The sequence below is a fragment of the Megascapheus bottae genome, chromosome 16 (assembly GCF_031878675.1).
Source record: "Megascapheus bottae isolate mThoBot1 chromosome 16, mThoBot2.hap1, whole genome shotgun sequence".
NCBI lineage: Eukaryota > Metazoa > Chordata > Mammalia > Rodentia > Geomyidae > Megascapheus > Megascapheus bottae.
In genome coordinates this window covers 53084888-53111339 of record NC_143524.1, presented here as the reverse complement: position 1 = coordinate 53111339, position 26452 = coordinate 53084888, and the positions used below count along the sequence as shown (strand labels likewise).

Here is a 26452-nt window from a genome sequence, read left to right as displayed (position 1 = left end):
TGATTAGTATCTCACTTTGTTATCTGATATATTGGATATATTTGTATTTAGTTATTTGAAATTAGATAGGGAAGGGGGGAAAACAACATGGGGGGGTGGGGGGAGGGTAATGGGGACCAAGACATGTGAAAGGATATCAATGTATGTGAATTAATGCACCTTCTATCTGGCAAATATCATGTAACCCTTTTATTAATTACAATAAAAAATATCCAAAAAAAGAACAACAAAATCAGAAAAAAAAGAATGACATTTTGCTGAAATTAAATGTCTGGTTATAATTGAATATATTTCTGACAATTGTTTTACTTGTGACCATATGATATATTCTAAGAAAAGCTAACTCTCTATTTGTCATTATTCAAACTACTGACAATTAACCTGTGATATCACTTGAGTTTTTTGGTATACCTATATCATTTTTGGTTAAATCCACTTAGCATTAGCTATCACAATGAAATCATACTTGGTAGTATGCAATGGAGATCACAGACAAAATGGATTTGGAAGTCATATGTATTAATGTTATAAAGTGTCATTTTAATGATCCTGAAAATAGTGTTCGCATTTATATAAGATGCACAATTGAGAAATATAAAAAACCCCAGTGCTGGGAGTTTGAAAAGGCCAGAAATGGTGCTGGGCTCAAGTGGTAGACCTCTAGCCTTGAGGAATTCCAAGGATAGTACTCATGCCCCGAGTTCACGCCCTAGGACTGGCAAAAAATAAAAAATGCAGAAAACTCCAAAAATCTATGGAAAAATAACTAATTTAAGATGTGCTTATAAAACATAATAAGTCATGCTTTCCTATTTTTTCTTACTCATCATCTGACTTTCAATAGATACTGAACTGTTTGAGGGCAGATAATTTCTCCTTCAAGCCACAAAAGTACACACACACACACATATATATATATATATATATATATATATATATATATATATATATATACCTGGTTTCTGACTTCAAAAGAGGTGAATGACTGAACAAAAGTAAGTCTAAAATGCATTTTAATTTCTGACAAGGAAATTTGCTTAACTAACTCTTGCCAACACGATAGAGATAACTTTCCTCTGCCATTTAAAACATATAGCTAGAAATGTCATATGTCAGTTATTTTTTTCAGCACTGGAGTTTGAACCCACAGCCTTGTTTGCTATGCAGAGATTAATATTTTAAAATCAAAATTGCAGAATTCTAGAAAACATACCTGTTGTTTTTAATTCCTTCTCCTTTCCATTTATTGATATATGGGTGAATAAAAATGGAAAGAAATTAAGAGTGAAATTGTAGTGTGTACAGATGTGAGTACTCATTTTTCTCTCACATTACTTAAACACATTTGTAATATAATATTGATTAACAGTCACGAGATCTCAGGAACATATGTTAATATACTGCTATAAAAACAAGAATGATTTATTGAACATAATTTGAAAATACTAATATTCCAAACACTAAGGAAAAATTGTGTTATTTTTATGTTATGGTACATACCATTTCAGTCTTTTAAAAATATGTTAACATGTATGTATACTGCACAAATACTCTTAAAAATGAGAGACCACTGAATATGTTTTTAGATATTATCTATTTAAAACTTATAGGTAAATATTTAAAGCTTCCAGGAAAATGTTGGCATATAAAAAGTACAGAGAGAGTGCCCCAAAATGTAAATGTCCACATGGCTTAAATACTGACACCATACAGAGTTTATAGCCCTTGTGTTTTCTAAGAATGGTATGAAAAAGTCTGAAGCTCACAAGTGACTTACAAAGGCAAAGCCTGAGATTTGAGTTAGAAAAGAAGATGATCTTGTTGCTAAGCAACCAACAGTCAAAGAGACCTTCAGATAGAACACCCACTGCTTTGCCCCCCTCCCCGCCCACCCAGCAATGAGTTATGTACTGTGTGGGAAAAGAACTGGACTCCCACCCTATGCAAACTGGTCTCCAAAATGTGGCATGTATACCGCCTGTAGAACATCCCCCAGACCTTCTAGGCTCAGTGCACAGCCCAGATGGAAAAGCAGACAGCTCTGGGATTGACCTTCAGCAAACCCCTTGTGTGTGGGGGGGGGGGAGTAGAGGGGTCACAATGAAACTGTGCCAGAGATGAACTGTCAAGATTTGGCTGTCATTGACTTTTTCTGTCAATGGCTTCCGTGGGGAGGGAGGGAGGCCACTCTAGCTGAGAGCAGAAAGAGTGAATCACAACATGTCTTTTCAGGAATATTCAGGTCTGGTGGAGAAAGGCTCGGGCACGGAGATCTGGAGTGAAACCAAGTCTGCTCCATAATCTCCAGGGAGAAAACCCATCACTTTGTTACTGAACTGTCACTGTGAACGTTCGTACTCAACCTGTTAAAAATGGAAAGTTCTGCTTTTTGTAAGAATGTGACTAATCAGTCTTTCCCAAATGCAGTGTCACCCCAAATTCTGGGGCACTGACTAGTGCACTTAATCATTTGCCTGGTGCCGAGAGAGATAGCTTGGGCCTTTTGTCCATTCTGAAATGTAAGGGGAGACAACAACCAGTTTTGGATACTTATGAGTCTACATTTCTTAATCACACTTGCAATATCCAAATTGTATTATGAAATTTGTGTTTTTAACTTTATTGAGATAAAAACCACAAGCCAGTTAAACTCCTTTCTGTTCTTCAGTTAGATCCCCTCAGGGTCAACATGTTGCCGTATTTCATGTAGCAACTAAAGAAAAAGAATTTCAGTTTTCAGCAAATTATTCATTAACAAAAACTGATCTGAACTGGCAAGTGCCTACAAAATTTATTGGTTACACTGCATGAATAAGCATATATTTTATTGTGGGGCTGGTCATTACTGGATTATAAAGTACTGCAAGGTAATAGTGGTAAACTCAAGGACTAGTTGAACATTTTGGCTGAATACCACATAGTGGTACATTGTCTCATCTTCAGTGCCCTGGCAAGGTGGAATCTGTGTAGCTTTCTAGAGCTGTCCCTGAGTCGGATATGAATGGATCCAATCACAGCAGATAGATGCACACCATCCCTCAAGCACCCAGCTCCCCTGGCATTGTGGGTAATAACAAGGACTTGGACCTTGAAGAGCTCTGCTGTTTCTAATTGCATGGATTTGCCTTCGGGTCTGCCAGTTATAAGCCCTTGATAAGTTTCTAAACTTCATATAATTTAAAGATAACCGATCTCTCTTTAGTTGTAAAAATTATATAATATATTAAATTAAAATGTACATGGCCTACCATATGTGAAAAGTTACCACTATAATTTACGTTCTGTGCCTATAGTAGTGCCAGCAGTAGGGGATATTACCAAAATCAGAAGGAAATATTCTTTATCTTGTCTAGAATGACTCCTGATTTTGGTCATAATGTTTATTGATTATAATATTGATCAGTTAAATTTCCTTAAGTATTTCTATACTCTAAAGTAAAACTTAAATTAGAACAATTACTAGTTGTTCTAATCATTAACAACTTTTTCTCATCTCCCCTCTTTGCTTTAGCTCTGAAAATCACTTATGGTTCAATTTAATTCTAATCTTCACTATGAAGCCTTTACAGATTTTTGTAGCCCTCAATGATGATGCCATCCAAAGCCTTCTTAGCACATTCTCTTTACTACTGCTTGCTTGGACTCCATAATATTATAGTCTTCCTTGACTGAAATGCTAGAAATTAGGCTGATACCTTTATCTTTTTTGTACCTCAGAAATTTTCATCTGGGGTTAGATGCTTGGCCAGTGAGTCAAAATCAAACATCTCAGATATGTGTGTGTGTGTGTGTGTGTGTGTGTGTGTGTGTGTGTGTGTGTACATGTACATGTACGTGCATGTATACATATATGCACACATATATATTTGCAGTTTTTTGTTTCTTTCTCTTCAATGAACACAAAAAGGGAAAGAAGGATTTAGATGAATTCAGACTAAGAAAGATTATTTGAAATCCCTGGAAAGACTGTTAGAAAAGATAGACATAGATCTCTCTTGGAGACTAGAAAATGTGGGAGGATGGTGGATAATATACATAAAGGAGCCTTTTGCCTGGAATTATGAAAAATTATAATAAAGTAAATACACGAGCAAGGTACATCGGTTAAAGTTCAAGGGAGATGGAGAGAGTTATTGTGAAAATTGGCTCATGTGATTAGACATCACTGGATAGTACAATTTGCCTGTCATCTACAAGATAGAAAATAAGGATTGAGCCAGTGGTGTAATTCAATCCAATTTCAAAGAATTGAGAAGGAAGGAGAAATCTCAGAGTCCAAAGTCAGAAGAACTAGACACTGATGTTTAAGGGCTGGAAAAGCTGATTAGCACAGCTGAAAAAAGGAACAGAGAGAAGGTAAGGGAGGAAATAAGGAGAGAGGATAGAGGGAGGAAGGGAAAGAGGGGGAGGGGAGAGATTCACCCATATTGATGAAGGTAGGTCTTTTGGTCTACCCATTCAAATGCTAATCTCTTCCTGAAACAACTTCATAGATACATCCAAAAAATAATCTTTTAGCATCTGAGTATCCTTTAGCCATGCACTGTGACCCACAAAATTTCTCTTTGATGATCTGTACATAAGTGTAGGAACAGAAAGAAAAAAAAAACTCTCATGAGTAGACTGAAGAATTGTTATGTATCGTAACACTATTTCTGAAGTAATTTCTTGAGTTCACAAAAACAGTCTTTGTGACAATGGGTTAGCATGAGGAGCTTTGTTTGGAGTTGTGAGGACTAGTTATAGCAGCTGAAGTGATCAGGCTTAAAGAGATAGACAGGAACAAGAAAATCCTTCTATGTAGCCCAGAGAGAATCTGATATGAAAAGCAGAGGGCTGTGAAGATTATAGAATTGAATTTTTGCTCTACCCATTTCTAAATGTGATTATAGTGAAGTTATTTAACTCTCTGGGCCTCAGTTTTCCCATATGTAGTGATCAAAAGGAAGTAATTAGTAGTTATTGTTAAATATTGTTTATCCTTAACAGAAAAATATTTGGTGCTCCATTTTTTTTTAGATCTTCATTATGTGAAATGGACATTTATATGTTCCCAAACATTTATTACCATCATATCACTCTCTAGAAATTGTCACTCATATCATGAGGCGACATAGTATTGAAACGTTATCAGCTGAAATGAATTCTTCTTTGTGGTTTAATGAGTAGATTTCTATTTAAATTTCAGACTCTAAGTCTGAATGTAACCAGATGGTCAGTGATTAAAATCCAAATCTCCACACTTCTCTTTGTTTCCACAGGCAACATTTTACTTCTACTCTTGCCTTTACTTCAAGTTTGAAAGAAGAATTTCACTTCTTTCAGGAAAGGCTATTTTGCTTTCATTTATAATTATAATCCTACATCCGGATGTTTCCAGTATACTTTTTTTTGGAGAGCAATTTTTATGATTAACAAGTTAAAAAATCTTTTCCTTCACAAGTTGAATATGAGCAGCTGGTGCTTTACAGAGTCTTGTAAAATGCTCTGTCTTTCATTGCAAAGGCAAAACCACGAATTGCATGTGCCATGATACACGGAAAGGGAAAAGTGGTTGTGTAATTTTTAGTTTACCTCAACTTTGTATCTTACTGGTTATTTATTCACCAATTTAATAACACTTTTATTATCTGAGCTTATATATTTATATATGTACACACACACACACACACACACACACACACACACACACACACACACACACACATATATATATAATCTGAGGCTACCTGAGATGAATAGAGCTGAATAATTCAGTTCAGCTGGGCATGATGATACAGGAAGTTGTAGCTTCTCAAAAGTAGATGTAGGAGAATACGTTTGAGTTAAATCTAGGTACACTTCATCAAGACTATGTAAATGTTTGGCAAATTAAGTTGCTTGGCTTCTTTTCTGGTATGTACTACACATTCTGTATATGCAAAGCATATACAGATATAAATAATTTCATAAGTTATGGGTGCATTGTTTCCAATCATTCATAACAATTGTACCAAGAAATGTTTTGGGAAACTGTTATTACACTTGATTTTTTTCAAGGCTGACACAAGGTCTTAATTCTCCCTATAAGGTAAAGGAGCTTTTATTCCTTGGATGTTTTATTTATTTACTTGCTGCCAGTAGTAGAACTGGAACTCGGCCTTGTGCCCCTGTTTGGAATTTTTCTTCAAGGCTGACACACAGTTCCACTCCCAATTCTTTGCTGGTTAATTGGAAATAAGAGTCTCAGAGATTTGTCTGCCTTCGCTAGCTCAAACCATCATCCTCAGATATCAGCATTCTGAGTAGCTGCTATAGAAGCATGAGCAACCAACATTGGGCTCCTTTTAGTCTTGATAGTTCACAGATCTTTTCTCTATAAAAAATTGTAAGCTCTCAGAAAAACTAGAGAATTTGAAAACTGTGGTCTTATGAAACATCTGAAATATAGGACAGAGAAAGAAGCAATTGACAGACACTGACAGTAAAAAGTTTTAGTACATGAAGCCCTGGGTTCAATTCCTTAGTACCTCATAAGCACAAAAAATAGGTAAAATTACTTAAAAAATTCCTGTACACTGGCATCTAGCCCCAGTTTGTATTTCAGTATCCATTCAGTAGTCCATTTCAGCATTTATTCTTCCCTTGGTTTCCTAGGTAAAGATCTTACCACCTTTTCATTTACTCCCTTTATGGGATTTATATGTTTTGAGTCTACCTCCTCCATCTGATTATAAGACCTAGGATAATGATATCCCTGCTTTATTAAACTTTAAATCTCCTGAGCTCAAACACATTGCTTAGTGAATAGTAGGCACTCAATAAATTTTTGTGGAGCTGATTCATTTGAATTTTCAGTAGTATATCAGAGTGTATAGTGTCTCCTCCATGGTGATTTGAAACTCTTTCTGTCTAACAGAATATTCAATCCTTTCTGGAATATTTGTCCCTAAAATTGTTGATTTTATGACAGTGGTGGTTTTTATTGCTAGTAGGAGTTACATTTAACGGATATTTATCATGTGCCACGTGATATGCTATGTGTTCTATGTGGTATTCTTGTCTCTGTTTCACAGATAGGAAAACTGAATCTCTTCAGGAAGGAGGCAACTTGCTCAATCTTGTGGAACTAAGAGTCAAAGACTTCTGACTCTGATTTCTGTGATAATAACTGTTATTGCTCTGTGCTGCCTTCATACTGTGAATGCTTTTGTGCATTCCAGACAAACATTATGTCCTTAAAAATTGGCTTATTAAATTATTTTATGAAAACTTAAGAAACAATTCAAAGTCATTTTAACATAAAAATGTTTACCCTCTAGTATGAAAATAAATTTTACCGTGAGTCTGACGGGTATCCTTTCTGTTAAACCATCTAGGTTTGCTAATGAAAATTAAAAATTAATGGTAGTTGGCTCAGGAAAAAATTATTTGAAAATCAGCACTTAAATCATTGTACACCTTCCAATGAAGAATTTAAACATTGTTGTTTAGAGTGAATCTGCAGGTAGTTATGTCAGTCAATTTGAAGGTTGTTCAAGGTTATATTGAATGATCACCCATCTTTGGTATATCTTTAGAATTTTCTTTTTACTTAGAATCTAAAATATTAAAAGGAGTCTGAAGAGGGTTGTGCATAATTTTATAATTTCTGCCTTTATTTTTTTGCTCTTCAAGTATATTTTACCTTTTTGATTATTATACATAAATTGTACAAAATGGCACATTCTGATATTTCCATGCACGCATCTAATGTAGTCTGATAGTATTCACCTTCTGTTATTCTTTCTTGTCTTTCCTTTTCTCTCCCCTGTTTGTATTTACAATTTAATGGGCTTAACTATGCTGTTTTCCTATATAAGGTAAATATAATCTAAATATATCTATCACCTTCTTCCTTTACCTACTCTTTCTGGTTTCTTCTAAAATAGTGCCTCTTTTATATGCATGCATTATTTGTTATTACTTTTGTTAGGAAATTGGAAGAGAAAGGAGGGAAACAGGTCAGATTCCAGGCAAGGATTGTTTATTGAGGAACAAGCAGGGGTACAACCTTCATCTGGCTTGGAGGCTATGTTAGGGAATGGGATTGAGTCAAGGCTTTTACAGGGTCTGAGTAAGGAGAACAGAGGTTATTTGAGTTTAATGTGTGTGTGGTGGGGGGGGGGGTGACTGGAAGTGTGGGAAAGGAATAGGTTATTCACTTAGCCAAGATCTCAAGCTTTTTTAATGTTCAAACAGCTCTATATCTGTCTTTCTTAGATGGTTTGATCTTCACAGTGTCCAGTTCTTAGTTCTCAGCCTTCCAACCTCTTAACTCTTTCCAGACCTCACAGATTGGCCTCAAAGCCTTACAGATGAAGCCCATATGGAATGAATATGCACAGCCAAGCACAGGTCAAATTGCTCTGCCCCCATCAGGCAGTCTTCGCATACCTTTGGTGGCTTGCCTGATGTCTGTATGTGCCTGGGATAATAGAGTGAGGGTAAATCCTTTAGTTATTATTATTATTATTATTATTACTACTACTACTATTATATTTAGGCCTAGACTCTACATACAAGAGAAAAGAGTGGTAGTTGTTTTCCTTAGCTTGGTTACTCTCATTTAACATGATCTTGAGTTTTATTATTTTCTTTCAAATGACCTAATTTTGTACTTTGTGTAACACACCACTGTGCACATGTACCATATTTAATAATTTATTCATTGGTTGATGGGCACCTAAACTGATCCCATAGCTTGGTTCTTATGAGTAATATAGTTATTTATTATTTAGACATTAGAATTTAATGACTAGAGACCATAATTTCTGTATTTGTTTTTATACTTAGATGAATTCATCACTCTAAGGTCTAAAGATAAAAAGAGCTTATCTTAAATTGAACATACTGAGACAACTAATACCATACAGAATGCACTTGAAATTAAAGGGTTTTTTTCCCCTTCAAAGTTTTATGACTACCTAGCAAGAACATGAATATTTATCCTGGTTGGTATTTTTAGTTTGGATGGAAAAAAAGAAAACTCTGAAATGCATGGCTTAGAATCTTCTATGTGTAATTGTTAACATAATAACAGGAATGAGATGGTTAAAGAGCCCTCTTTGGATTGAGACATGCCAGGATAATGTATAGTGTATTGGCACAAGAATTTTCTTGGTGGTCCTATTACGGAAGATGTAAAAGACCAGAGGAAACAGTCAGTGAAGATATAAACAGAGAATTCAGGTTAAAGTCAGAGAATTTTAGCATCTCCCAGTATTGAGAGTAATGAAAGAAAGAAAGCCTTGGAGAAAGACAAAAAAAAAAGCTCACAGAAAATAAATCTTCTAAGTGGCATTTTGAGCAAGGTTACAATGCAACTGAATTCTAGGAAAATAGGACTAAAAGTACCAGGTGAATGGGTATCACAATGACAGATGAGGAGAAATGGAGGCTGAAAAATAAGTGCTGATTTAAAGTTCTTTATAGAGCTTCCATCTTTATCTTTCCCTTATGTTAAGAAAGATTTGAATTAAAAATCTAATGTAAATTTGTTGTATTAGAGAAATACACTAAACCTGAATTGACCCATTGAGACCGAATAGATGATGAAGTATCCAAAAACCAGCAATCTAGGTGCACAGACTTTAAGGGCATAATAATAGATAGGATGTCTCATTCTACAAGACACTGTAACTGTCAGTCTGTTTGCTCAGTGGTTTACATCTTTGGACAATACCATTCCCTGAGGTCCTTTAAAAAACATTTTAAAAATAAGTGTTTGATTTTATATGTTGCCATGACTAGAGAAAAGCTATTGTCTCTTAGTTGGAGACAGCCAGGAGTTCTTAGCATCAGCAGGGTTTTAGACAATTAGGCACAAATGTCAGCTAACATTGTCAAGTAGCAGCTGCTTATAAGAACCCCTCAAATTAGCATTCCAGTTTTTGAGTTGACTTACCTGGACTTTGCCTTGAGAATGACTCAAGGATGTTTAGGTCTAGCTGCACGATCCAGTTAATAATAAGGCTGTAGTCACTGTTACTCAGTTTAGCCTGAGATGGGAGTGGTATTTGGCAAAAAAAGAAATTTAGAAAACATGCCTGCTTTTGTGTGCTACATTCTCTTCTTTTGGGAAGCAAACACAGAGAAAGCATCTTAGGTGGCTTTAGAGATACATGTTTGTATAATTGCTTCAAAATATAAAGCATTTCAAGCCAGAAAAAAAATCTAGCATTTCTTTCACTGCTGTAACGTTGCAGTCAAATAAAGAAATAGAGATTAGCAGTAGTGGCTGAGGTTGGCAGGGCAAGCTAGGCCAAGGGACTTAGACTGCAACATTTATAGAAAAGAAAGACATAAAAATATTTGAGATGAGAAATAAAATGGCTATTTTATGTTTTGCTTAAAGGATTAAGACATTTGTAGAAGGCAGGGGACATATTAATAAAGTGTCCAACTGATAGTTCAAGGGGCACCAGGGAAAAGACACAGAAAAGTAAAATCCAGAAACACTGGGAGATCATATACACCTGAATAACAGAAGTGGAGACCACATTGTACCTCTGTGGCGTAATTACAGATTTAGCTTTTATCATCACACCTGATCTACTTTGGAAAATTCCACTTTTCAGTCATTCTACCATGGTTTAAAAAGAAAGACAATTCTAGGTCATTTCTTGTTCCATATGAACATTTGGATTATATCTTCTAATTCAGTAAAGAATATCTTGGGGAATTTGATGGTGATTGCATTGAATTTGTATATCAATTTTGGCAGTATGGCCATTTTCACTATGTTGGTTCTCCCTAGCCATGAGCATGGGATGTCTTTCCATTTCCTGGTGTCCACTTTAATTTCTATCATTAGACTTTTATAGTTCTCATTAAATAATTCCTTTACATCTTAGGTTAAGTTAATTCTTAAGTATTTTATTCTTTTGGGGGCTATTGTAAATGGGATCATTTTCTTGATTTGGCCTTCTGTTTGTGTATTGTTGGAGTACAAGAAGGCTACTGACTTTTGCAGGTTAATTTTGTATCCTGCTACTTTGCTAAAATGGTTTATTAATTCTAGGAGTTTGGGAGTGGAGCTTATTGGGTTATTCAGGTAGAGGATCATGTCATCTGTGAAAAGGGATAGTTTAATTTTTTCTTTCCCTATGTGGATCCTTTGATGTCCTTCTAATGCCTTATTGCTCTGGCTAAGGGTTCCAGCACTATATTGAAGAGAAGTGGAGAGAGTGGGTATCCCTGTCTATTTCCTGATTTTAAGGTAAATGGTTCCAGTCTTTCTCCATTTAGTATAATACTGGCTATAGGTTTGTCATATATGGCTTTAATTATTTTAAGGAAGCTACCTCTTATTCCTATTTTTCTAGTGCTTTCAACATGAATGGATGTTGTATTTTGTCAAATGCCTTCTCACGTCCAGAGAAATTATCATGATTTTTATCCTTAGCTCTATTGATGTGATATATTACATTAATTGATTTGCGGATGTTAAACCAGCCTTGCATCTGTGGGATAAAGCCTACTTGATCGTAGTGTATAATTTTTTAAATTTGTTTCTGGATTCTGTTGGCTAGTATTTTATTGAGGACTTTTGCATCTGTGTTCATTAGAGAGATAGGTCTGTAGTTTTCTCTTTTTGTTGGGTCTTTCCCTGGTTTGGGGATGAGAGTAATATTAGCTTCATAAAATGAGTTTGGTATTGTTTCTTCTGCTTCTATTTATCAGAAGACTTTCAAAAGTATAGGTATTATTATAATACCAGACCTCAAACTCTACTCTAGAGCCATAGTAACAAAAACAGCATGGTATTGGCACAAAAATAGACAAGAAGATCAAAGAGCAGAATAGAAGATCCAGAAATAGTCAGCTTGTATTTGACAAAGGAACCAAAGATATACAGTGGAACAAACACAACCTATTCAATTATTGGTGCTGGAAAAACTGGGCAGCCACATGCAGAAAACTAAAAATTGACTCTAGCCTTTCGTCATGCACAAGCATTAACTCAAAATGGATCAAAGACCTCAATGTCAGACTGGAAACCTTGAAACTGCTACATGATGAGTTGGAGAGACACTGGAACTCATAGGCACAGGCAAAAAGTTCCTGAACAGAATCCCAGGGTCACAACAGATTGGAGAGAGACTCGATAAATGGGACTACCTAAAAATAAAAAGTTGCTGCACAGATAAAAGTATAGCCACTAAAGTAGAAAGACAGCTAACAAACTGGGAAAAGATACTTACCAATAATACATCAGATAAATGCTTAATATCCAGTATCTACAGGGAACTCAAGAAACTAATCCTCACAAATCCAACAAACCAATCAATTCAAAGTCAACATGAGGAGACAAAACTGTGAGACTTTTATTTCCAATGAATCACCAAGAAGCCAGACATAGAGATAGAACTCAAGTACTGGAGCACCAGCTTTGAGGTAAAAACAAACAAACAAACAAAAAACAAGCAAGAGCACAACTTGAGTTCAACTTCCAATACTGGCAGACAAGCCAAACAGAAAAATTAAAACATACCCATTCCTAAAGCAAAAAGTAGCCTAAATGTACCTTCAAAGTTTCCAAGATCAGTATTTTTAAACTATCATGTCTATAAGCAGAAACCTCAGAAGCAAAATTATGGCAATAATATGAAACGTCAACAGTTACCTCTAGAAATAATACAACATAGCAAACTGCCGGAAAACAAGCATTGAATTTATTCAATGCATGTCTACCGCTAGAACTTTTAAAAATGAAGTTTTAGAGGTCTCTGTAGTAAATATCAAGTTATATTCTTTAACTTTTGAATGTTACATCTTGGGAAATTTTAAAAATCAGGTCATAACCTCTTCTCATGTGGGGATAACATAAGAAATTTCAAGGGCTAAGGTAACATCAAATCTGGCACAGTCATCTCCAAATCTGACCCCCAAGCACTCTAATCTTTGTTATTCCCAACCCACTTATTCCCAAACATTACCAGAGTAATTTGAAGACATGATGGCAAATTCTGTGTTTCAATGTGGTTCCAATATGCTGTGATTTTATTTTCTAATGTGCTCTCATGTTTATTTTTGCATATATTTTCATTATAATTAATAGAAGGGTTACATTATATTCACCAGATAGAAGGTGCATTACTTCACATACATTAATACCTTTTCTCATATCTTGGTCCCCATTTCCCTCCCCCCACCCATGCCCCTCATCCTGTTTTCCCCCTTCCCTATCCTAATTTAAATAGCCAACTAAGCATATATACAATATATCAGATAACAATGTGAAATACTTTAACAATATGAGATAGCCAAGGGTAAGCAAAAGAGATGAAGATAACAGTACATTAAGGACAACAATCACTCATTATATGGATTTTGTTTCTATATCCTGGAGGTCCTTTCATTTAGCAAAATACTATATGGCCTTATGTATCTAGGTTTTGTTCTATTGTAAATCTCTGCTAGGAGAGCTCAAGGTTTCTACTGATTAGGACAAATGAGGAAAACCATTGAGCCTATGTTCCTTTGGGTCTGGCTTACTTCACTTAATATGATTTTTTTCTAAGTCTTTCCATTTCCTTATAAATGGGGTGATGTCATTCTTTCTGACAGCAGCATAGAATTCCATTGTGTATAAATACCACATCTTGTTGATCCACTCATCAACTGAGGGACATCTGGGTTGGTTCCATATCTTTGCTATGGTGAATAGTGCTGCAATGAACATCGTTGTCCTAGTGGATTTAGTATGTCCTTGTTTCTGGATGATTGGGTAAATGCCAAGAAGTGTAATTGCTGGGTCATAGGGGAGTTCTATATTTAGTCTTTTGAGGAACTGCTATACTGCTTTCCATAGTGGTTGGATGAGTATGCACTCCCACTAACAGTGTAGTAATGATCCCTCCTGTCCACATCCTCTCCAGCATCTGTTGCTATTAGATTTCTTGATCCTGGCCATTCTAACTGGAGTAAGGTAGAATCTTAGCGTTGTTCTGATTTGCATTTCTTTTATGGCCAGAGATGTTGAGCATTTCTTCATGTGTCCATAGGCCATTTTTATTTCTTCTTCAGAGAATAATCTAAGTCTATGGCCCATCTTTTAATGGAATGATTGGTTTTTTTGGAGATTAGTTTTGCAGTGATTCAATTTTTTGAGCTGTTGATATATTTTAGACATGAGGCATTTTTCTGTTGTATGGTTGGTGAAGATCTTCTCCCACTTTGTAGGCTTTCTAGGTATTATGCTAGCTATGTCCTTTGCCATACAGAAGCTCTGCAGTTTAATGCAGTCCCAATTATGCAGACTTTCTCTGTTTTGTTGTGTTTCTTGTTCCTTATTAAGGAAGTTTCGATCTGTGCCAAGGAGACCTACTGTATCTTCTAGTCCTTCTTGTAAAGTTTTCAGTGTATCTTCTTTTATCTCAAGGTCTTTGATCCAGTTCGAGTTAATCCTTGTGCAGGGTGACAAAGAAAGATACAACTTTAGTTTTCTGAAGGTGCTTAATCAGTTCTGCCAGCACCACATGTTGAAGAGGCTGTCTTTCTTCCATTCTATCTTTTTGGCTCCCTTATCAAAGATTAGGTGGCTTAATATCTGTGTCCTCAGTTCTATTCCATTGGTCTTCAGGCATGTTCCTTTGCCAGAACCAAGGTGTTTTGGTCACTATTGCTCTATAACAGAGTCTAAAGTTTGGTATTGAAATTGCTTCAGTGCTGTTCTTTCTGCTAGAATTATTTTATTATTTGGGGTCTTGTTTATTCCACATGAAATTTTGGATTTCCTCTGCTATTTCTTTAAAGAATGACATTGGGATATTGATGGGTATTGTGTTGAATTTGAAGATAGGTCTCGGCAAGATTTCCATTTTCACGATGTTAATTCTTCCAATCCAGTAGCATGGGAGTTTTTTTTTTCCATTTCCTCAGTTCTGGTTTAATTTCCTTTTTCAGGGTTTTAAAGTTTTCATCAAAAAGGTCCTTTATGTGCTTAGTTAAGTTAATTCCTAGGTACTTTATTTTCTTTGAGGCTATTGCAAAAGGAGTTGCTTTCCTAATTGTTGCCTTGTTCCTCTCATTGTTGGCATAGAGGAAGACAGTTGATTTTTGAGGGTTAATTTTATACCCTGCTACCTTGCCCAAGTTTTGAATCCATTGAAGGAGCTTGGGAGTGAAGTCTATAGGGTTCATTAAATACAGAATCATGTCATCTGCAAAGAGGGAAGGGTTCACATCCTCTTTCCCTACTTGGATCCCATTTATGCTTGCTTCTTGCCCTTTAGCTCTGGCTAGGATTTCTAATACTATGTTAAAGAGGAGTGGAGAGAGTGGACTTTCTTGTGTTGTTCCTGATTTTAGAGGGAATGTCTTTAGCTTTTTGCCATTAAGTATAATGCTAGCTGTGGGTTTGTCATACACTACCTTTTTTATACTGAGGAATATTCCATGGATTCCTAGTTTTTCCAGAGCTTTTAACATAAAGGGGTGTTGGATCTTGTCAAATGCCTTTTCTGCATCTATTGAGACAATCATGTGATTCTTGTCCTTGCTCTTGTTGATGTGTTGAATTATATTAACTGATTTGCATACATTGAACCAGCTTTGCATTCCTGTGATGAATCCTGTTTGATCATAGTGTATATGTTTTTTTGATGAGTTGCTGAAGATGGTTGGCCAGTATTTTGTTGAGAAGTTTTGAATCAATATTCATCAACGAAATGGGTCTATAGTTCTCTTTCTTTGATGAATCTCTGGTTTGGGGATGAGGGTTTGTAGAATTGCTTCATAGAAGGACTTTGGCAAAGAGCCTTCATTTTCAATTTCGTTGAAGAGCTTGAGGAGTATTGGTGTGAGCTCTGCTTTGAAGACTTTATAGAATTCAGCTGTGAATCCATCTGGCCCTGGGCTTTTCTTGGGTGGAAGGTCTCTTATTGCCATTTCTATTTCAGTTCTTGAATAGGTCTGTTTAGTTGGATTACGTCTTCTTGGTTCAGTGTGGGTATGTTAATATTGGCTAGAAATTCATCCATTTCTTCTAGATTCTCAAATTGGTTGGTATAAAGGTTTGAAAAGTATTCTCTCATGATCCTTTTGATCTTGGTAATTTCTGTCGGGATATTACCATTCTCATCTGTGATTGTGTTTATTTGGGTGTGCTCCCTTCTTTTTTTGGTATGATTTTCTAAGGTTCTGCCAATTTTGTTAATTTTTTTCCACGAACCAACCCCTTGTTTTGTTGATTCTTTCTCTAGTTTTTTTTGAACTCCAATTCATTTAATTCTGCTTTGATTTTAATAATTTGCTTCCTTCTACTATGATTTGGGTTGGTTTGTTGTTCTTTTCCAAGAGCTTAAGGTACAATATTAAATTGTTTCTTTGCAATTTTTCCAATTTGTTACTGTAAGCATTCAGAGGTATAAATTTTCCTCTTAGTACTGCCTTTTCTGTGTCCCAAAGGAGCTAGTATTTTGTGTGCTCCTTTTTGTAAAATTTCATAAACTTTTCAATTTCTGTTCTGATCTCCTCAATGACCCATATTGGTGATTCAACAATGTGTTGTTCAATCTCCATGAGTTACAGGGTTTTCGTTGGTATGATTGTTCAGTTCCAATTTGATGCCCTGTGGTCTGAGAATGCAGGGAATAATTTCAGTGTTTCTGAATCTGCACAGGTTTGCTTTATGTCCTAAAATGGGGTCTATTTTGGAAAATGTTCCATGTGCTGCTGAAAAAAATGTATATTGTAATATTGCTGAGTGAAATAATCTGCATATGTCTCTTAGATCCAGTTGGTCTGTATAGTTGTTCAATTCTGAGGTTTCTCTGTTAAGGTTTTGCCTGGTTGATCTGTCCATATATGAGAGTGGTGTGTTAAAGTCACGAATAATCACTGTGTTTCGATCTATGTGTGGTTTTAGTGAAAGTAAAGTTTGCTTGATGAAGTTCAGTGCTCCAGGATTGGGTGTGTAGATATTTAGGATGGTTATTTCCTCCTGGAGAAGAGATACCTTTATTAGTATGTAATAACCTTCTTTCTCTTTTCTCACTAATTTTAGTTTGAAGTCTGTTTTATTTGATATGGTGATGGCGACTCCAGCCTGTTTATGGGGGCCGTTAGCTTGATAGAGTTTATTCCAACCTCTCACTTTCAATAACTGTTCATTTTCTTGGACAAGATATGTCTCTTGAATACAGCATAACAATGGATCTTGCTTTTTGATCCAGCTAGAGAGGCTATGCCATTTAATTGGAGAGTTAAGTCCATTGATATTGAGAGTTAAGATTGAAAAATATTCACTAGTTCCTTCCATTTTTAAAAGCTTTCATTAGGGCCTGTGGCTTGACAGTTCTTGTGGTACTTAGCCGGTATGAATTTTAGGTGTCATTTCTTTGTCAGTATCACATTTGTGTTGGTTTTCTATGTGTAGAACATCTTTGAGAATTTTCTGAAATGCTGGTTTGGTTGTATGTAATGTTGCAACTTTTCCTTGGAATGGGAGGTATTTATTGTTCCCTCAGTTATGAATGAGAGCTTAGCTGGGTACAGTATTCTTGTTTGGTAGTTATTTGTTTTAAGGACATGACATATATCCTTCCAATCTCTTCTTGCTTGCATGGTCCCTGTTGAGAATTCTGTGGTTATTCTGATTGGTTTTCCTTTTTAGGTAATAGTTCTCTTCTCCCTGGCAGCTTTTAGAATCCTTTCATTGGTCTCTAATGATCCTGTACGGATTATAATGTGGCAATGGGATGTTTGTTATGCTGTTATTTACAATTACACCTGGCCTCCCAAGATGTAAACTCCATTATGAGTTATTTCAAATATCTCTGTTACTCTAGTATTAGAAATATGCCTTTCTGACAGGAAGGGCTTAGTGGTAACAAAGCATGATGGAAGGGGTGAATTTGATAAAAGTTTATTACATATGTAGAACAGTGAAACCCCTTTGTACAAGTAATAGAGAATAATTCAGACTTCACAGAAATTCACAGAATTTCGTTTCCAGGCTAGCTTTGAACCGAGACCCTCAAATCTCAGCCTCCTGAGTAGCTAGGATTACAGGTGTGAGCCACTGTACCTGGCTAAGACTGAGCACTTTAATGACTATTTCAATGGACATTCTCAATTAGGAATGACTGAGTGAGTGCTTACTCAGTTTCATGTAAGACTGAATTTGTTTAAAAAGGCAAGAGAAAGCTGATTTTTATCTTCTGCTGACTTTTTGCTGTTTGTTCCCTTTGGTTAGGGTTCTTCTTATACAGCCTAATGTTTATTTCCTTCTCTTACTGTTTGCCCTCTCTTGAGTTGCTTCCTCTCAATTTAGTGTCAGTCACTAAGACTTTGATATTACCTCTTTGCCACATGATTCATAGTTTGGTTCTTGGGTTTTTTTGAAGTCACTTTATGATATTCGTCTTATTTTCAGCTTGCTTGCTAAAAGCCTTTGAAGCTGGTTATTTTCCTACGCTGTCACTGATTTGGATTTTTCCTAGAAACATCTGTTAGTGTAGATTGTGCTAGCTTAGGTTTTTGTCTATTTGAGCATCAGAATTCACTGCTGTAAGAAACTGGAATTAGAATGAACTTGTTATCTTTACTATTTACCCCCAAATATATTTGAACCCCACAGTTTTAATACTTTGCACTAAGTGCACAGAGCTGATCCCCTAGATTTGTAAGATGGCTTCCAAAATTTTCAGAAACATGGTATACTTTCAGGGATCTTTTCTATAGTATATTATTAGAATTACAAGAATACTCAAGAAATAAAGTGAAATTCTTAGCTCTAAAACCCAATAATATTTCTAAAAAACAAACCTACTACCTGTCTCAAACCACTTTATACTTCTTTAGCCCCATGGTAAATATACTGTTAATTGTCATCACTGTGAAAAAAAAACAACTCCGAGAAAACAATTTAAGGGAAGAAGGATTAATCTTGACACAGCATTTCAGAAATTTCAATTCATGATTGGATGACTTGGTTGCTTGTAGGCCTATGTAAGGCAGGAACTTCATTTCAGAAGTACATGACACAGGAAAGCTGCTCACTCAGGGAATCCAGGAAGCAGAGATCAGAGGGAATTAAGGAGAGAGATAACCAATAAAAACATGCTCTCCAAATGAGCACTTCTATCTAGGTCCCACCCCTAAATGTTTCTACAGTTTCCCTTATAATGCATTAAATTATGAATACACCAGAGGATTAGTCTATAAACAAAATATGAGGACTAATAATATATACACACACACATACACAAACAGGCAGAAATAGAAAACACATTGTAACATAAAGCTATCTTGAGTATCAATAACTTAAAAATTTCTGGAAGTCAACTGTTATTTTACAGAGCCCGTATGTCAAATACATTTTGACACTTGTAAATCTTTGAATTCCATGATTGTAACTGAATCATGCTTTCTATTTTGTTGGTCAAGTGGTAGGTATTTTACAGAATCAATAGAAGACTACTTCTTTGCTGACTGACTTCCTGTTTTTGTAATGCCAATTACAGACCCAAGGAATCACCTAGAATCACAGTTGCTGAGAATAAAGGGAAAACAGAGCTATAAGTTGATGTGACATAGGCATTTAAAACCAAAATGTTGTGATGGGTTTATTCTCATGATTTTGTGGGAAATTCCATGTTCCTGGAGATTAATAGATAATAGCTAACATTCTTTTTTTAATTTTTTATTGTAATTAATAAAAGGGTTACATGATATTTGTCAGATAGGAGGTGCATTAATTCACATACATTGATACCCTTTCACATGTCTTGGTACCCATTACCCTCCCCCCAATAGCTAACATTCTTATATGTTACAAATGTGACCCAACCACCAAACCACACATTGATTTTTACCTCTTGTCTGTAAATGAGCTGGAATTCTAATCCTTGTTCTGCCAGTGAGGAGAAAATATCAAGCCTTACTATGATAAACCCAACTTCAAGAAGTAGGCAATCAATGGAGAAAACAAGATTATTGGTATGTTTTAGTTCACCATAGAAAAACATGATCTATAGATAACTTGTAACCTTTTTCCATTAGAAAAGAATTTCCATTTCCCTTATAATTGAGTATGATTCTTTTTACTTTTTTAAAGTTTAACTTAAATTTTTGTAAAGGTGATGCACAGAGGGCTTATACTTATATAAGTCAGGTAACGAGTACATTTCTTTTTTTTTTTGCCAGTCCTGGGCTTGAGCTCAGGGCCTGAGCACTATCCTTGGACTTTCTCAAGGCTAGAACTCTACCACTTGAGCCTCAGCACCACTTCCAGCTTTTTCTATATATGTGGTACCAAGGAATCGAACCCGGGTCTTCGTGCTTGCTAGGCAAGCACTTTAACCACTAGGCCAAGTTCCTGGCCCTACATTTCTTTTTTAACAGAGCATAACACTTATAATCAGACAGTATGATGAGATAACGATTTGCTATATTTTAAAAATGACTTAGATTAGCTGTGTAGTCCTAAGTTCTTTAGTTTACCTCATTTGCAAGGATCTATCTAAAATATGGAATTCTGGAAGCAAAAAAAATTAAAAGAGAAAAAGAAATATAACTCTATTTGCATTGAGGCCTGTTTCTCTCATTTTACATTCCATATGAAAAAAACATTGAGAGAAGTTTGATTGCATTTTCCTAACTGAATATACTAGGTATTTATGGCAAAGAAGAGGAGAAAATAGTGGAGTGGTTATAGCATAGAATTGCTTGGTCAGAGAAAAATCATAATGCTTATATTTGATGAAGTTATTATAAGTACTTGATATATTTTCTGAAGCTTCACACTAACACTTCCAGAACTCAGTTCATGATTTCCCAGTGTTTTCTTTTGCCTGGATTTCTCCATCTGAGAGTTTGATCCCACCATTAAACATTTGATCATACCAAATACCGTGGCTCCTGTCTCTGTCCCTTCTTTCTTTCATGTATCAGTCAGTTTTGACTACTATTTCTTCAAATATGTTTTATTCTTTTATCTTCCCTGCTTTAAGTCAGTATGCTTCCCAATAGACTTCAGCTAGTCTTCCATCCATTCTTAGTATTCAGATGTCAGTTGAATTCACTTTTTCCTTAAAAAAATATATCCTTGAGGGGCCGGGAGTTTGGCCTAGTGGTAGAGTGCTTGCTTTGCGTGCGTGAAGACCCGGGTTCGATTCCTCGGTACCACATACATAGAAAAAAAAGCTGGAAGTGGTGCTGAGGCTCAAGTGGTAGAGCTTTAGCCTTGAGAAAGTCCAAGGACAGTGCTCAGGCCCTGAGATGAAGCCCAGGACTGGCAAAAAAAAAAAAAAAAAAAGAGTATATCCTTGATTACCCACTGATGACTCAAGATTCTCTATTGTGTATTCTTAGGCTTTTTTTCCTTGTTTATTTTCCTTGTTGAACTTTAACCTCGATGAAGTCAAGGACCAAGTATAAATTATTCTGCTATTTTCAGAACAATGTCTGCCACATGTAACAGACAATTCAGAGCTAAGATGCATACTGAATAATTTGTATGAAGCATATAGGTACTATATTTCCTAGATCCCTTTGCAAGCAAATATGGCTTCTGATTTTGGTTTGTTTCCTTCTTTTAAAAAATTATTGTTGTGTACTTCTTTAGAGAATCCTTTGGCTTCATTAATACCCTTCTGCTTTGTCCCCCAACAATATTTTCCGTAAAATGAGAAACTCACTGATGATCTTTAGGTTGATTGGATAATTTCTATTAAGTCTTTATGTTCCTAAGACAAATGGTGGAAGGTTTCAGGGTTTAGTCTTCTTTAGGATTTTATTTGTGTATTTTTATATATGGGTACTTCCATGGAGCTTTATATACATGGTCATGAGCTGAAGGATATCTGTGGTATCTTTAACCAAGACAAAGGATCTACGGTGATGTCATTATACCACTGACTTTCTCTGTAGCCACTTGATGTGGCCATTTTGTTTAGATGAGGAACATTAAGAGTAACCCAAAATGGTTAAGCTTCAAGACATTGTTTTCAGGAAGGAAGATTAAAGATCCCAAAGCCTGGGTGTTGTTCACTGGACCTCTATATACGTATTGAAAATTGTTGGGAAAAGAATTGAAGTCCTATATTTTTACAGGAAGATGGCAAAAGTCCTTAGTTACTAAGAGCAAGAGTGAGTAACTCCCTTCCAGTCTCTTCAGGTGAACTCAAAGGGCATCACTATGACCTTTGCATCCACCTTCACATCCCCTTTTCTGACCCTGATCTTTGTAATCCTATGTGAGAGAAGTTCTCACTATGTATCCCTGGCTGTTCACTCAGTCACTCAAATGCTGGGATTACAGGAATGTGTTGCCATGCCTGGTTCTTGTCTGGTTCTTACAAGGAAGGAACTTTTTAATTATCTTGGGTTTGCCTACAAAATAATGGCAATTTTCTTGTCTTAAGCTCCTTTACTTTATCTTGGTTCCCTTTGCCATGTAAAATAACACATTTGGGGCTGGGACTGTGTCTTAGTGGTAGAGTCCTTGCCTAGCATTCATGAAGCCCTGGATTTGATTCCTCATTACCACATACACAGAACAAGCAGGAAGTGGTGCTGTGGTTCAGGTGGTAGAGTGCTAGCGTTCAGCAAAAGAAGCTCAAGCACAGTGTTCACACCCTGATTTCAAGTGCCAGGACTGGAAAAAAAAAAGTAAAAATTTGAAGGTTCCTAGGTTAGTACATGGAATAATAGACACTGAAAATATATCTATCCACTATAGTGAAATATATTTAACAGCCCCATAGTTCTAAAAATCTCACTCATACAGGATTTTAGTTAAGCAAGAAGATTTATACTTTTTATGTTGATGGTATACTTAAGTTCTTGATTTTCCCATGTAAAAGCATTGCTTATTATCAGCCTCTTTAAAGTCTCCATCTTTGTTCAAATGTGAGGCATAATTATTTGTTATCTTGAACTAGATCTCTGACCAATGGAGATTACTTTGTGGCACTACGAAGTAGTAACCTAAGAACATACTTTTGATATAGATAAGACTTTTTTTTATAACTGGATAACAAATAAAAATATTTAGACAAAGTCAAAGTAATACGTCTGAGCTTTCAAAATATAATCTAAATCTTATCACTTTTATAAAATTGTCAGAGTTTCCCATAGAATTAGGCATTACGTCCTCATTGCTATAATTGCATGTGGGTAACTCTATTGCAGGATTTACCACATTTATGTATTGATTTGTTGACACGACAGTTTCTCAAACTACCTGTAAGATCCTCAGGGGAAAGGACCTTGTTCTATTTTTCTTAGGAATGATGATGCTTACAATAGTGCCTGACAAACTGCTTTATGAAAGGAATGGGCTCTTTCGCAAACATGTTGGACATTTCCTTCATGATTAGTGAGCTAGATAAATTGCAACATTGACTGTGGGGCACAAGAATGGGATTAATTGAGTGTACACAGGGACTGTGTAGAGTGGTATACTTAGTCCTGGCATTTGTGATGTTGAAGTTGAAGAATAGCAAGTACAAGGCCAACCTGTGCCTGATAGGGAATTCAAGACCATCCGTAGCAACCTACAGAGACTTTCTCTGAAAACAACAATAGCATAATAACAGTAAATAAATAAAAAGTGTTACAAGATAAAAACCAGAAAATAATAGCACAGCAAATGGGCAGACATCAATCACCATCTGTGGGAAAGCAAATTTGAGCACTACTGCTTTTACTAATGCTGGGTCAGTAGATTATGTATTGGCACAAAATGTACTCAGCATGCCATCCACAGATACACAGTCACACATTTAAGAAGATTGATTAAGAAGAGGAAGCATTACTTCACAGGAATTACACAGGCATAGACATTTTTGGAAAAATTAAAGCATTTCATTAGCTGAATAGAAATTCAAATTCTGTAGTTGTAAAGTTAGGTTAACTATGGATGAAACTATTGATATTCTCTATTCTATCATCAATATATTTGATCATATTCCCTTTCAATTACTTTTCGGCATTAAAAATTTGATCGTAATTTCTAGTTTACAGTTGCCTTCAGGTTTTTAGGTATGTAGCAATGATCTAATGGTTTCCTTAAGTATCATTAAAGCTTTCTAGATGTTTAAATGCATATATATACACAGAAAAGGAGAGAGAAAGAGAACACCCTCATGTTACAAGTAGTAGACTTCAGACACCCAGAACATAACAGTATGTGACAGTCTTTCAGATATTAATATTTTAATGGTTCTACAACTAATCCTGGACTGTGATTTCTGGCAGTTCTGAGAATACCGATTACCGATTTCCTATATTAACATAGCATCATTCTCATCTATACCATCTTTTAAAAATTGTGTCTAATAATCTGTCCAAGGTCATAATACAAGAATTTTAGAGCTCTTAATTTTGAGGAGCTCTGAATCATCCCATTGGAAATTCTGATATGAAACTGATGTTGGATACAGTCAAAATATAAGAATAATTGATTATGTCAATGAATTGGGAAATATCAAGAGAGCATTTTGGAGAGGCAGGTCTAAAACAGGATGCCCTCTTTCACAGAATTCTGAATACTCCTAGTCAACTAGTTTTCAATGCCATTTGTTAACATGAAGTAATGCATATGATGGACCTTAAACAGTTCTTCTACATAATAGATTCTGAAGAGAAAAAAGCAGTATTTCTAATAAAGGAGGCAAACCAAGTCATTTTAGTTACTTTGCTTTTTGTTGTCAGTTTCAGTTCTCAAAAGTGTGGTAGGCTCTTCTGTCAGGAACGTGTTGTTGTTTTCCACGGAGAAAGATGATAATATTAACGCTTTTTAAAAATTACCTTTGTGCTTTGTCAAACTCAGAATAGGAGGGGGTTAAAAGACTACTGCTGTGAGGTAGGAATGTATGTGCATAAATAAGTATATTATGTACACATGGCAAGAAATGCATGTAAATAAGTAGAGAAATAACACGTAACCTATCCATCTGTCTTTGGTAGTTTACTTGTCAATGTCCTTCCTTGTCAACAACTATTGTGATTTACTTTGGAAATGATTCCCATGTGCTCAGAAGGAGAGATATTCAAACACACTGTTTTCTCTAAAGGAGAAAAAAGTTCTTCTATCATTCTCCCATTAATGTATTTGTCTGAAGGAAAAGAAGGAATAATATTCTTATGATTATTAACTTGTCTTTGTTTGGCTTTCTTTTGGGCCACTTTTTCATATATTTTTATTGTAATTAATAGAAGGGTTACATTATATTCACTAGATAGAAGGTGCATTACTTCACAAACATTGATACCCTTTCTCATGTCATGGTCCCCATTTCCCTCCCCCCACCCATGCCCTTCATCCTGTTTTCCCCCCTTCCCTATCCTAATTCAAATAACCAAATAAGCATATATACAATATATCAGACAACAAGGTGAAATACTGTAACAATATGAGATAACCAAGGGACAGCAAAAGAGATGAGAGATAACATAGTACATCAAGGACAACAATCACTCGTTATATGTCTTTTGTTTCTATATCCTGGAGGTCCTTTCGTTTAGTGTCATAGCTATATGGCCTTTTTTATCTAGGTTTTGTTCTATTGTAAATTTCTGCTAGGAGAACCCAAGGTTTCTACTGATTATGACAAATGAGGGAGACTATTGAGCCTATATTCCTTTGAGTCTGGCTAACTTCACTTAATATGACTTTTTCTAAGTCTTTCCATTTCCTTATAAATGGGGTGATGTTGTTCTTTCTGACAGCAGCATAGCATTTCATTGTGTATAAATACCACATGTTATTGATCCACTCATCATCTGAGGGGCATCTGGGTTGGTTCCATATCTTTGCTATGGTAAATAGTGCTTCAGTGAACATCATTGTGCTAGTGGATTTAGTATGTCCTTGTTTCTGGATGATTGGGTAAATGCCTAGTAGTGGAATTGCTGGGTCACAGGGGAGTTCTATGTGTAGTCTTTTGAGGAACTGCTATACTACTTTCCATAGTGGTTGAACGAGTTTGCACTCCTACCAACAATGTAGTAGTGATCCCTCCTGAGGACCACTTATTTTTTGTGGGTCATGGGGCTTGAACTTGGCCCGGGCGCTGTCCCTGAGAGTCAAGCCCATTTTCCATTTTCTAGAGGTTAATTGGAGATAAGAGTCTCAGGTCCTTTTGTGTCCAGGCTGACTTTCAGCCTTGATTCACAGATCTCAGCCTTCTGAGTAGCTAGGATTACAGGCATGAGCTCGGTCACTTTTTTTTTTTTTTTTGGTTTGGAAGAGAGAACCTTACTGGCAAGAAAAAGAAAAGAGACTTTCCAATCTGAATTCTGAGTTCTGAGTCTCTTTCAGGGGTTTTCTTTTTCCATTGTAACTGAAAGCACTACTTTTCTCAAGGCTTGATATTCATTCTCCTTTAGTAATGTAATTTACTCATGGTTTGATTAATGTCTAAAAACTCACACCTATATGTTCTTGTTGATTGCATAGGCGTTCTTATTTTGTGTGTAT

General features: G+C 35.8%; 1 protein-coding gene across 13 annotated transcripts in view; it reads left to right on the top strand.

Moving 5' to 3' along the window:
* Dlg2 (discs large MAGUK scaffold protein 2) overlaps positions 1–26452 on the top strand; it is a 1918473-nt gene that overhangs the window by 576220 nt on the left and 1315801 nt on the right. The window lies entirely within an intron of this gene.